At 52.0% G+C, this 13,563-nt stretch overlaps 1 protein-coding gene across 3 annotated transcripts in view; it reads left to right on the top strand.

Annotated features, from left to right (window-relative positions):
• LOC113208055 (uncharacterized) overlaps nt 1-13,563 on the top strand; it is a 301,854-nt gene that overhangs the window by 133,452 nt on the left and 154,839 nt on the right. The window contains exons 1-2 of one of the 3 annotated variants that reach the window (XM_052272912.1): nt 228-473; nt 5,036-5,094. The exons of the other annotated variants lie outside the window; for them this stretch is intronic. The gene's annotated coding sequence lies outside the window, so the exon portion shown is untranslated. Of the gene's footprint in view, nt 1-227; nt 474-5,035; nt 5,095-13,563 lie in introns of those variants that run through there. 3 annotated transcript variants of the gene reach the window in all.

The following is a 13,563-nucleotide window of genomic DNA, read 5'->3' as shown; positions in this document are numbered from 1 at the left end:
CTACATGCCGTGCCTCGCCACGAGGCCCGCCCCTTGCCGAATAGGCGCGGCGGTCGGGAAATCCTCGGCATTTATCTTTTTGTCGATGCTGCCTCGCTCTGCACGGCCTGCGCCACTAATTCCTTTATCTCGAGGCGGAGAAACAATTCCTCGCGGGCGGGCCCCTCATTGTTCGTGCTGGGCCGGGCAGCACCCACACCGCGCGCCGGCCGGACCCGCCGCGCACCGACATGTTTATACAATAAGCGGCAGTGCGCGAAATTAGTGGATGGAAAAGCTTTTCGCCGTTCGAGTTTTAATGAAACACAACACGGCCGCGGATACATCTACTATGTGTCGGTGGCAAAGCAAGCCGCGGTTCCGAGATCTGTAGCATGACTGCCGTTTTGTCGGATAGACCAGTCCTGACGAGACACTTTTCATCGCGCCTGAGAAGAAGAAACAAAACACAGCATGTTGTAATGCGACGTGATGTAAGAGTAGAATGTTATCTCACGCTGTTGTACTTGTCTTACTTTTCAGCAATGTAGGGGCAGTTTTTCTCAATTTACGTGTACTCGACTTTTCAAAGGAAATGATCCTTTCGATAGCAAATTGTTATATTTCATGTCTCACCAAATCAATGCAACAACGATAGAATTACACAAATTTGGAACTGTGGACAAACGATTGTTGGTGAAAATAGTGAAAGACCGATTAAACTAGAAACAACTGATAGTTTTCTGCTTCATTACCTGGTTATTTGGACTTGCTAATAATCTTACATTACAAGCGTCGCTCCTCTCGTTTTTACACCAAATTTTGATCCATGCGCCTCTCCACGATATATCGCTGCTCGCGCTCGGACGCTTCCTCCCGCTTCTTGGCATAATGCCCCTCTAATCATTGTCACGCCGTATAAACCCGTCCCTCCATAAAGCCGCGGCATCCCTCGCACCTTCGACACCTCCCATAACGACGCTCTGTCTAACCGCCGCACGGGCCCCCTAAGGAGGCGCGGCGGGGCGCGGCGGGGCGCGGCGGGGCGCGGCGGGGCGGGGTGGGCGACAGGAGGCGCCTTATCAAACGGAGGCCGGGCATTATTTATGAGGCTCTTAAGAGGCTCTCGCGGCGGGTAGCGAGCGCCGCTCTAGTATCCTGTGGACGCGTCAAGGCGCTGAGTCAAGCGAAAAGTGCCATGCTGTACCGCGAAATCGCCCCCCCCCCTCCCCCGGTGCAACCTGCCTGCGCCGCCCCGCCCCGCCTCTGCGCCTCCTGGCGGCTGGGAGAATAATTGGGCTCTACGCGAGGAAACCGCGTTGGCTTCGTTATTCGCGCCAGCGCTGCCGTTCTACACTGGGAACAGGAGGGCTTGACACTTGTACGTCTTGCGCTTAGCAACGAAAGGTTTCGCGTTTCTCACAACTCTCCGCCACGTCCACTTGGCGTTGTTAGGTTCGGTAAATGCACGCAGTAGCAATTCAACCATCTGTTTCTGGTATGTCTTGTGTCGTCCAAACCGTACCACTGCCTGCGAGAGAAAATAATTGTCATTCTCATCCGTTCAAAAACTGTCTTTTCTGTTAGTGACCTCGTCTCGTTCTTTATCGCTGCGAATCACGAGGTGCAGAGTGGCAGGAGCAGCTATAGTGGGATTGGGGAGCTGGTAGTTGCATCGGCGCTTCGGAGCACAGCGGCTGCCGTGAGCCTGGTGCCTTGCATCCCAATAGCCACCCTCGGGGCTGCGGACTGAAACTCGGAAACAATTCCAATCGACGGCAATCCACTTTGTATACCTGCCGGCGGGTGCGTTGTGCGACGGACAGACGGGCTGACAGGTAGACGGACGGAGGTGGCTTAGCGACTCCTCGCTCCTCTCCCCTGCCTCTCTCAGAGACGAATGGACGGATCGCCGAAGGGCGGGAAATCGCTCGCGAACCTACTCGTTCTCCCAGGCCCGGGCGGGCTTAAATCGTACAAATTCGTACTCTCGCAGTTACGCGTAATAATGGTACATCGGCGGCAGAAAATCTAGCGTAACAGCGCTGTAACAACATAATTCTGTGTTGCGGAATATGAACTACCTTGTACTTGCGTAAGTAAAAGCGTACACTTGCCCCTGGGAGTGATTCCCCCTCTCGGATCGCCTGCTGCCTCTAATCTTTGAGGGGCGAGAAGGCGCCTGTTGGCGTCATATGCCGTCTTCGTTATAATTACCCTCATCGTGGACGTCGTGAGGGGCGGGGCGAGGAGAGGCTCGCTCTGCCGGCTGCGGGGAGCGACAATCAAATTAGCAGCGGCCCCCTCAATTATATCAGCAGGAGGCAGGTATGCCGCCGCGGGGGCGGCGGGGGCGGCGCGGGGGAGGAATGCTATTACGTACTACGGTACAATAGCGGACGACAGGAGTTTCAAGGCAAGGCGCTGATGATGAGATGGAAGGGGAAGCCGCTGGAGTCGGAGAGAGAGAGAGAGAGAGAGAGAGAGAGAGAGAGAGAGAGAGAGAGGGGGGGGGGGGGGGGGGGGGGGGGGGGGGGGGGGGGGGGGAGGGAGAGGGAGGGAGGGGGAGTGGAGTAAGACGACGAGGAGGAGGAGGACTTGCATATTACATTGCTCGGGCGAGTTCGATAACGAGAGAGGGAGGTGCATACAAGTTCATTTCTGAAAGCGGAGAGACGGTGCGCGCGCGAGCGGGCTGGGGGCCGCTGTGCCGTTGTACTATGGCGAAAATTGGAAAAAGGAAGAGATGATAATGACAAATCCGCAGTGGTTGTTATCATCCCCCGGGGCGCTGCTCCCCGCCCGCTCCCCGCCCCTCGCGCTGAGCCCTTGTCTGACGTGCGGACTAAGACGGGCCTCGTGCCCTGCCAGGCCCGCGCCAGCCCGACCGGAACTGCGAGTGTTGCGCGCTTCTTTCTTCGGCCGGCAGTCGAGCCCGCCCCTTCCCCCTCTCGCCATCCGGACGGACTGAGAGAAAGGCGGACGAAAGCCTCTCTCCGGGTTCGGCCAAGTGTAAAATTCATATCGTGTAAGTCGAAGCAAGAGCCATGCTATCTGCCCTTAATGCCGGCCTCGCCCGGGATCAGCCGAGCCGAACTGCGGGGGCGGCCCAGCCGCACGCCGGACTGAAGGCCGTCTGCCAACTGCCGGGGCTACTGCTGTCAGACGGGCGTGCTCTACACGAGAGCCCAACGCACTGCTGATTTTAAATATCGTGTCCCTGAGTGCGCACTTTATTTCGTCCCTTCTCTCGGCTGAATGCCTCGCCCTGAAAGTTTGGGCCCCGCTCCTCTGGATAATCGCTGAGGACCGAGCAGTGGCAGCAGCCGCTGCCGTGGAGTACCGTGCTGCTCATATTGTCATCCTGCCCCTCTCGGCCTGCCTGCCCGCCCGCCCCAACTTCTACTTCATCTTCATGTAGTTTCTTGTTCCTTCAAGTTCTTTGCCTGTCCTCTTTACAAAGACCCCCACCCCACTCAGTCCTGCCAGCCATAATCGGTTAGCCTGGGCATGCGGAGCGTGTAAGAGGAGGAACGAATCTCTATGGGTTAAGCTCGCACGCACATACCTTTAATAAGTGTTATTTTGACGCCATTATCTTTTGTTACCTCTATAATTTATCCGAATTAGTAAGTGGATATGTGGACTAGGAGAACTGTAGAATGCTTGCTAACTAAATTCTTTGCAGCGTTGCAAAGAGTTTCGATCCTTTGGTATTGTGTAGAATTAGTTCGTATTCCAAAGAAATTCTTTTGTAAGATGTTAAAATCCTTGCAAATAATGTGTTGCATTGCAAATAGTTCGTAAGCTTACGACTAGCTCTTATTGCACTGCGTCAAAATTCTTTGCAATACGGGCCTGTTTTTTCTTTGCAAGCATTTTCCTGTGGGTTTTCCTGTCAAAACACCGTCTGATTTTGTGGAGACTCTTATTGATTTAGGCGCCGCGCGCTCACCCGAGTTAACTCTTTTGGCACGATTATGCTGGCGCAGTGCGGATCGTCTGAGACAAGCTCAGCAGCTGCTAGTTTCGGCTCCTTCTCCCAGGTTTTACATTTAATACGAGCTGCCGTTCCCTAAACTTTGCCCGCCGCCCCCGAGCCTATATTTTCACGCCTTGGGTCAGACGCAACACACAGCCTTTCACAAGCCCTCGAAGGCGCTCAAACTAAGTTTACAGAAGTTGTCTGGCACTAATCTCGTGAAGCGTTAAACCCCGAGCTGCCTCATTTTGACGTGTCGCAATAAACACGGTGGTGCTTTCCCAATCGTTTCGTTATTGAGGTGTTACGGGTGCAAACAATATTCATCCTTAAAGTCTGACAAAATAGTATGCAAAACGCTTACATTTATTGTATCCACCATCGGAGCAGAATGACAACACATGTTTGTGTAAGCCAACTGGGCATTATCCATATGATCAATTCTTTCGTGTTTCGTGGCCGCGCTCCCCTGACGCCCCTATACCTTAGCTGCTCTGGGCCTGCCCTGTTTCCCGCACTGGCCCAGCTCACTGGAACTGTCGCGAGTCTTTTCTCTTATCTCCGACATTGCTCCTGTCCCCCAATCTTGTTGGGCCTCCCGCTGAGGCAGGACCGTTCCTGCTTGTTACACTTTTCTTATCCCTTAGCCTGCCTCCTCCCATTTTTCCTCTCCGCCAACCTCACTGTTGTACATAAGCGGGGGAGGTAATTTGTGACACACGAGATAGAAAGCTGGGCGTGCTTGATGGTCTCGGCAAGGCTTGCAGACGCCCCGTCTGCTTGGGCCCTGGAGGAGGCAGTTTGAGCGCGGAGGGGAGAGGAGAAGGCCTGGTGGCGCCCAGGGCATCCCATGACCACAGTTTCTAGTTCCTGATTGTTTCGAACTGGCCGAGGGAGAGGGGAGGTGCTCCGCAAAGGATGTGAGAGGGGAATGGGTTGAGGGGGCCGGAGGGGAGGAGGAGGGATGCCGAAAGGGGTGCGGTCCGGTTACATCACCAACCGATAGAATAAGGCTACTTGGAGGTTTGTTTTGACCATTATCTGCCATTACTAACTCTTCTCTCTCTTCTGCAGGTTCGTTAAATGGCAAAGGAGGAGAGGCGGCCTGCCTCAGTGATCGTCGCGTCGCTACGGTAAAATTCTTGTTCTCATTTTGTAGAGTACGTTCCGTGCCGCGCTCGTCCGCAGCACTCTGCGTCCCTTCATAGAGCGAATAGTTTCTCTCCTTTCCCGAACTCGGTGCTTCCTCTGCCGGACGCGTCTTAAAGATGGCACGGGCGGAACTACAAAAGATAGATCTGCTTTGCAAGTTTTAGCTGCCTGTTTGAGAGGGCGAAAAGAATTTCCATTTTGCTGCGTGAGGGAAAACTCGAGGTGAAAACTCTTCTCGCTGCCGCACCACCACGCTGTTTCTACACCACAACCCTGCCACTTCTTTGCTCTTCTTTCCGCAAAGTAAAGTGCGGTTTAAAAAATGACTGGCAGTTCAATGTCGCTGTGAGGTGAGCCGAGGGGAAGCTGTTGCCAGTCATGCAGTTTTACAAAGAATTAAGGGTGTAGGAAGGAAGTCTTTGTGGAGGTCGAGGCGAGGCGTAGAAGGGGGCCCTAGCCTCAAGGGAGCGGCCGAGCTGGGTGGGCCCATCTGCGCGGCAGTCATTGAGCGTTTCCCGATATCATAGCTCCCCTCCCGCAGTTAGGGGAGGGACTAGACTGCATTCCACGGTCAACTAAGAAGGGCCATGATATCCAGCTTTTAAATACAGCCGAGCCGGGCCCTAGGCTCAAGGGAGTTGTTCGCAGGCACGCGAGGGCGAGTTCCATACAAGACGACGTTCAATGGAACTTTTAATGGGGGCGGGTGGCCGCATCGTTGTGCTTCAGACCTCCTAGAGCATTGTGAATGTAGGTGTGTGTCCTTTTTAACATTCACTTTCTGAACCATTTATCGCCATTTATGAATGTGACCATTTCCAGAAAACATCCACCGGATTCACGGATAATTTTTTTCAGAACTTCACGAAGAATTCGTCGTGAAAAAGTTTATAGAACAGTGTTTCGAAAAGTGTTTTGCCATGTTATTTTACCAAATTTCTCGGATTATCTTTTTAAAAAGAATTGATCACTGCGTCGTGGTTCAAGGCATTTCAAGCACTCCTGGGACTGGATTTGCCGCCCTTACCTATCCGCATTTGTTCTCCAGCGCTCTGGCGCTCTCCAGACGAGGTGGGGCATACTGTTCCACCTCGAAGCACTAAGTAGTTGGCGTGGAAGTAATTCATCTCGTGAGTTCATTCTGTCCTGATGGAGTGTCCCGCGCCCTCTTCCTCCCTCTCCTCGGTAGTGCCCCCTTCCACTCCTTTTGTGGTCTCTGCGCCTTTATATTATTCCCTTATTTGTTTTGCGCATTGTATCATCAGCGTGCTGATTTATTTTCCAGCGATGATCGTCTCGATGGTCCTTCATTTGTCCAAAGAAAAGAGTAGGACTAAAGGGCACGGAAAAAATGAATTGGTCGTCAGAACTAAATACTAGTTAATTTCGGGGCAATCGATCAAAAAATTGTTGAGGTAACTAATAATTTTTTGTCAGAAACAAGACTTAGTTGACAGAACAACTTGTTCTGTGCTTGAGCTAACGCATTCCTTCTGAAAGCTAGACACGGATTGGCTCCTGCAGCGCGCTCTGAAAACTCAACAATGTACATTGTATGCTGAAAAATCAGCGGTCATTTATGATTGCTGATATATCAGCAATCATTCTATGTACACTGATATATTAGCAATCATTAATGATCGCTGGTTTTTCAGCATACAATGTACACTGTTGAGTTTTCAGAGCGGTAGTGCTTTGGTTTAGCATCCGACTCTTGGAGCGGACAACTTTGATATACCACAGGTAATGTTTATCGATCGTCGCGAAATTAACTAATCAATAGTTTGATGGCCAATTCATTTTTTCCGTGTGCTAGCCACGTAAATGTACGGTGCATCTTTGGAGGGTTTTTGGAATGTTTTGTCGACGATCTTCGATCTTACAATATTAGGAGACAGTATGTTTATGAAATTTGCTCTGTGCTTTGCCACCTTTGACCTATTCATATAGCTCCCTTAAATTCGACGACTATGGCCGTACCACGCTTGCTATTGCGCCCGCTCACTGCGATAAATGTCATTGTCAACTTCGCCCTTTCAAAAAATAAAAAAGTTGTTGTAATTTTGGGACTTGTCGAGGCGATATAAAACATTAAACATTTTTCTCCTTCCCATATAATGTCTCCCGCGTGTGTCAGACGCGTGGTTATCACGCGTCCTGTCATGCGCGGGACTTTTCATTTCTCTGTGTCTCCATTCCTCACCATCCTCTGTACCATGTGATCAGTCTCTGTCCGCACTCCTCCCTCTTTCTTCCTAAAGAATGCCTCTAACTCTCTCTCTCTCTCGTTCCGCCGTGCTGCCTCCTCGGGGTTCCCCTCCCCCCACAGCCCCCCCTCGCCGCCCACTCAAATGACGCTTTCATTTTTATTATTCGAGTCGTTAAATGTGGATCAGGTAACCTCGTTTGCGTGGGAACGCCGTCTGCAGCATCTGCTGCAGCGTTCGATCATAAATTGGCCCTATTGGAAAATCTTAACGGATCACGGGGCGAGGCGCCAAAGAAAAACAAGTTCGGAAGCGGAGAGGCGGCGGGAGGACTGGGGAAGAGAGGAAAGGTAAAGAAAACTTTGAAGACATTCCAGAATTACGATTGCGGTGTGGCGAGGCGGCGCGGCAGCGGCGCCTGTTTTGGTTGTAAATATCAGAACAATTAGGCGCGGTGTCGGGATCTCGATGGCATGGGAGCGCGAGCGCAGGAGATGGTGGGGACGCGGGGCTGGGGGCTGGTACGGGAAAAAGGTAGGGGGAGGGGGCGGGGCATAGGTTGAGCCAAGCTGGAAGTAAACACCGTTCCGAACAGAAATCATTCGGCCAACCACTTCCGTCTGTGACTTAAAATGTTGTGTGAGTTTCGGAGTTATTTCTTTGGGGGAGTATGCGGATGACTACCATGTCATGGGAAGTTCCACCGAAATATTGTCGCAGGAGAAGTTTTTAGCTGCGCATTCATGGCTCAGCTGAAGTCGGGTCGGTGCGGACGCTGGCCTCCCTCGGCTAGGCTGGCTTGCCCTCGGGCCTGCCCCAGCCCGATTCCCCAGAGCGCCCGAATTATCTTTGTTAATCCAACGACGCCAAGGAGGGGGTGCGGCTGAGGCAGGTGTGGCGGTTCGGGACGGGTGGGGGCGTGCAGCCGCACCGACGCCTTTTATTCCTTATTCTCTCATAAAATTTTATTTTCGGCGTGCAAAGGCGTTCTGTTCTGCCTGTTCTGTCCGGTGGGGCTAGCGTGATTTACATTCCCCGGGCATCCTAACGCTTCGGCGATAGGCCTTGGCTTGGCTCCCGCTTCTTGTAATTGTCTCTCTGGAGCCGCGCGCGCCGCGCGTGAGAGAGAATGCGAGAGGGAAAGAGTGTGAGAAAGAGCAGGGAAAGACGGAGATGCACGGTTGTTTTTCCCCCCTTTTTTTCCAAGTCACGTTCTTGCATACATGTTTATACTGCGAAAACTCCTCGCGCGTTCTTTTACCCCGGGCAAAGTGTCTCTTTGCTCGTAATTTACATTGTTTGGTGGTAGAGGAAGTGGCGTAGCCTGCCCAAGTTTTGAAAGCAATATATAAATGTAAAATACGTTAGAAAGACGGTTTGAGGGAACAAGAATCATAGAGACAGCTGTCGGACAGGATATATTTTGTTTACAAAATAAAAACTGTAGTTCGAGAGCGATGCTTCTTGCTCAATTTTACTAACGCGCTTTTCATCGTCAGGAAAAAAATTACCACATTTCTGTGTAGGGATTATTCAGAAAGTACGGCGGTCCTTTGCCCAACTAATCTGATGTCAGCCTTTGCAAGCTCTTGTAGCGCCTGATAGTTAGGCGACACTATGCCTACATTGCGTCCGTGTACAGCGGGTTAGCCTACTCTCAGTCTCGCAGGCACCGAGCTCACGGACTTTGTCGAATGCATCTAAGAAAAAAACTGTACGCCTTTTCCGGGCGATCCCGTTGCTTAACAAGCTCAACACCATAGTTGTACCAGGACGGAAAATGCTCACTCATAGATTTTCAGTGACACCAAAATGCTTTGAATGAAGGCGCTGCTTTGCTCGCGCAAGCGCCCTTAGCCCCACACTGGGGAGCCTCCTGTCCTCGTAATGTGCCTCGAGATCGAAGTTCACTGAGAGGCGCTGCTCGTCACGGCGTGGCTGGGCGCGCCTCCCCAGGGCCGCGTAAAGGTCCTGTGAGGTGTCGAGCTGTCAGCGGGACGCTTTGTCGCCCCGCCACCCCAGCCTGCTCCTCATCCACTGCGCTAGCCCCAGGGCTGGCCCTGGCCCTCCCAGGGCATCTTGTCTCGGATCACCGTTCCCCTGCCCGCTGCCAAACTGTCTCCATGAGTGACTCTCGTCCGACTCGGGCGGCACTGTCGGCTACACTCCCGCATTCCTATTTATTTGGTAACGAGGATCGCCGGGAACCCGTTCACGCTGGCTGTCTGCTGCGCGCCAGACGGCATTCCCGACCTACATGTGACTCCTCCCGCCGTGTACTCTCTGCTGCCTCGCCCGCCCTGCTTTGCCCCCTCCCTTCCTCCTCTCCGACTCCTCTTATAAAATTGCCCATGTTTTTCGCGCGCGGGGCACTTCGCAATTAAACAAAACCTCCCCCTCCCCCTGGCCTGCGGGCGCTCATGCTGCTCTGCCACCGCTCATAGCCTGTCCCCGCCACAACCAGCCGCGACCGACCCATCCTATCTCACTCTCTTTTCTCTTTCTCTCTCGCTCTCTCAGTCTCTTGCACTCCCCGCCCCCTCGCTCCTAGTACAGCATTAGCTCTTGGTTCCCGCAGCAGCCGTCTAACCAAATCTCTGGCGATTATAAATTTTGCCGGTGGTGTGCCTCTCACTGTTTAAAAAAGTCTTTATGAAATTCTTACAGAACGGCCAGAAAATTTGTGCCTGCTCCAGACTATTTATTTTATAGTCACTACGAAATGCAAAGTTCGTACCGTAAAATTAAATACGATATCATTCAATGTTAGTTGCTCTCCACAGGACTGATATAATTGGTTGCACGGCACCGTTGCCCGTTTTTCGGTGAAAAACGACCACATACACTTATGTGGGAATGACTTTTATTTTAATGCCACTTTGTTGGGGTTTTTTTGTCTCATATTTTTGTCCATACTTACAAATTTAATTAGCGAAATGTGGTTGAGGTGTGGTGAGCGTGATCTGCGTCCAGAAACGACACTTCATTACCCCGCCCATGCGCGGCAGTGCCGGCTTAGCTTGCAGGCTATTGAAATACATCAGCAGAGATTCATCCGCCCTCGTTCGCACGCTTCCTTCTATCCCATCTCCCCCCACCTCCCCACCCCTCCTCTCTTTCTCTTACTCTCCCACACACACATTATTGGCGTCCGTCTCTCTTCTGCATAATCCCCTCGCCATCGGACTAATTCGTTTCGCGCCTCGAAATTAAATGATTACGCCTCTCGGGCCCACATAATAGTAATTACTCCGCCCCCCATAGTCCAGCCGAAAAAGCTGCGAAATGTGTTCCCGCGCCGAAAAAAGGAAAGGGGACGGACTAAATGTCGTAATCTCAGAGGCTGCGACCTTCCGGCTCATCCCTCTGCGGCAGGCTTCCAGGGAGTATAAGCTCTCGTCAGTGTTGTCAGGAGCTCGGCGGCGGCGTGCTTTTGATATCTCCCGTCGAACTGCACGTCACTGCAGCGTTCGCTCCTCCCCCCCCCCCCTCCGCTTTATCACGGCGCCCTCGCCAGCCAGCCTCGGCCCCTGCTTGACCTGCGGTGAATTTCATCAACGTCTGCCACGGTGATTAACCCCCGAAGTTCTTGCCGCCCGGCGCCACCCCCCGCCACGCCTCGCCGCAGAGGTCGTCAGGTGAGCGGGGCGCAGGCGGGAGAGGGGGAGCGCCCGGGCGGGCGAACCGGGAAGTCCGACGACGTGACGAAAAATTGGAAGGGGAGGAGGAGGAGGAGAGGGATCGGGCAAAAAAGTCAACGTCCGAGGCGTCCCCACGCCACGCCACGCCACGCGCTGCCGCGTGAGGCGGTGCGACGGCTCGCCCATTTCGAGTGGTTTGAAATTAGCTCCCCGGAAAACGTGTCGCGTTATTTATAACCGGTGCGCGGCTTGTGCGTCGCTACCCGTCCCGCCAACCCCACGCAAGGAGCGAGAACACTAAAAACAAACCGCAGAGCTTATTACGACGCACATGTTGGCGTCCCCCCCCCCCCCCTCTCTCTCTCTCCCTCTCTCTCTCTCCCACCCAACTCTACTCCTCTACTAAAATCCTATCCCCCCACCCCACCCCCTCGCTTTCAGTTCTTGCTATCCTTTCTACTTTGCTTTTGCGGAAAGCTCTAAATGTACTTCTGACTGCCTCTCGCTGCCACGGTTGGTACTAGCCTACCCCTCCACCCCTCCCCCGCCACGCCACTCCACACTGCTCGTGTCTTTTCGTGTTATTTTTGGGGGAACCCTCTTCTCTCCTCTGGGTCATCTACCTCCCTCCCATTCTCTCGCTTTTCACCCCCACCCCTTCCTCCTTTTTTCTGCTCTCTGTCCAGCTCCTTTTCCTCAATCTCTTTCTCTTTTCCACGGTCGCTTTCGAACGCGCCCTGAACGCCGGGACTGTCGTTTGTCTTCCATCATCGCCTCGCGACGCGATGATACTTGGACCAACTTTTCTTTCCCCGTCTTTTTTTCCAGCCGCCGGCAATTGGAGAGTTACTCCCCAAAATGCGCGCATTACTCAGTAGCAAGCTGGTAGAGGAAAAAACTCCTCCAAAGTGAACAGACCAAGTTTCACATGAATTTCGAATATGTTTCTGGGTCCTTGAACAGTATCGAGTCTGTAAGGTGTAAGGAGTTCTTGCCCACAACTATCAAACAATGCAGTTTTTCTTTTTTGCGACTTTCTGCACTGTTAAAAAAATTTCATTACATTTTAATTATTGTAGAATTTTAGACGGACTATATCGTACCGTTGCCAAATGTTCTGCAGTGGGGCACGCAGAAACAGTTTCCTGTAAAGTAATTGCTTACTATTCATGGCACATATTCAAATTTACTTTTAAAACAAGTAGATATTGTCTCGAGTAGGATGCTTCCGGTTTTTCTGTGTAGCAAAATACCCTCAATCCAAATTCTGATTGGGTTCTAGCCCATTGCGATTTTCAGATTTTTATCCTTTGTATCCGCGTGAACCTGATACGAGTAGCAAAAGCCACGTGCTTGATCATCACTGCTGGTGTCCCTTTGTGCAGTGTTGATTGGGAACGGCCCCTAGTATTGAGTTGAGTACATACCGCAGGCGGTTCGACCACAGAACTCCAACTTGCTCTACATGTGACTCCGACGGAATGCTGTGTGGTTCTCCACTCCCCCCACCCCTCAGCAGACCCTTCTATACGTCATAACCAAACCAGGCAGCAAGAGCCTCGACTAGCTCACCCCTTGGAATACACAGCCCTGGGCCCTGTACCCAGGACACACAGCGCTTGTTATTTGGCTGTAGCTATGAAGTCAAGATCACATGGCGCATGACGTTGCGGCCAGAATGTCGTGGTGGCGTGAGGTCATCCAGTCATCCGCAGAATCATGTAGCAGTTTGTGTGGCTTTTTGCTTTTGCATTTTTAAATTTTCTACGTATTTGACTGAGGTTTAATCGGTCCAAAGTGTTAAGATAGTCCAAATTGACCTGTAAATAGTTTCTTTTTGTCAAAAGCAAATTACAAATCATTCGTAATTCGCAAGCTTCTTTTTTTTTCTAATTTGTTCTCTTCCACATTTATCCGGCCGGACAATGTCTGTCAAATGACAGCTATATATTTTTTTAACGGTAGACATCCCTTCCAATTCTCACCCTAGCGTCAATGTACACATCACTCAGTTCGCCTCTGCTGGTCAAGTAATTGTGTTTGCCGTGTGGCTCGTGACCTTTGGATGTGTGAGCACGTGTGTAGAGGGTTATGGTGCATTGTAGCTGCAGTGTGTCGACTACGGATGACACTGTTTGTTACCATAGCGGGCACACTCTTTATGTAAGGTACAGTCTTATTCCTTTGAAGGCAATGTTTTCATGCACGTTTTAGGAGCAAAGATGCCTACATTTAAAATGTTTGGTTTTTCTTTTTGACTTTCTTTTTTAGCTCACACACGTATTTTTTGCTTCTGCATATTAATCCATTATAATCTCCCTTCTCTCTCTCTCTCTCTCTCTCTCTCTCTCTCTCTTCCCCCCCCCCTCCCAAATCACTCCCCCTCGCCTTCCCGCACTGCCTACTGCGCCCCACTCCCAGGGGAGGGGACCCCCCGCAAATTGGACTCTCCCATCTCTCTCTCTCTCTCCCTCGCTGCCGATGCGAAAAACAGAAACACGAGGAACTCGATTTCCAGCGCGAGCGGTTGCACGGGCGGCTCTAAATAAACCTACTTCCGGCACGCCGCGGGACACTGCGCGCCGCGTCATCCTCACACCAA

Source organism: Frankliniella occidentalis, unplaced genomic scaffold (assembly GCF_000697945.3).
Source record: "Frankliniella occidentalis isolate FOCC.00 unplaced genomic scaffold, Focc_3.1 Scaffold230, whole genome shotgun sequence".
Taxonomy (NCBI): Eukaryota; Metazoa; Arthropoda; class Insecta; order Thysanoptera; family Thripidae; genus Frankliniella; species Frankliniella occidentalis.
The sequence above is the reverse complement of the archived record's forward strand: the minus strand, read 5'-3'. Positions and strand labels throughout refer to the sequence as shown.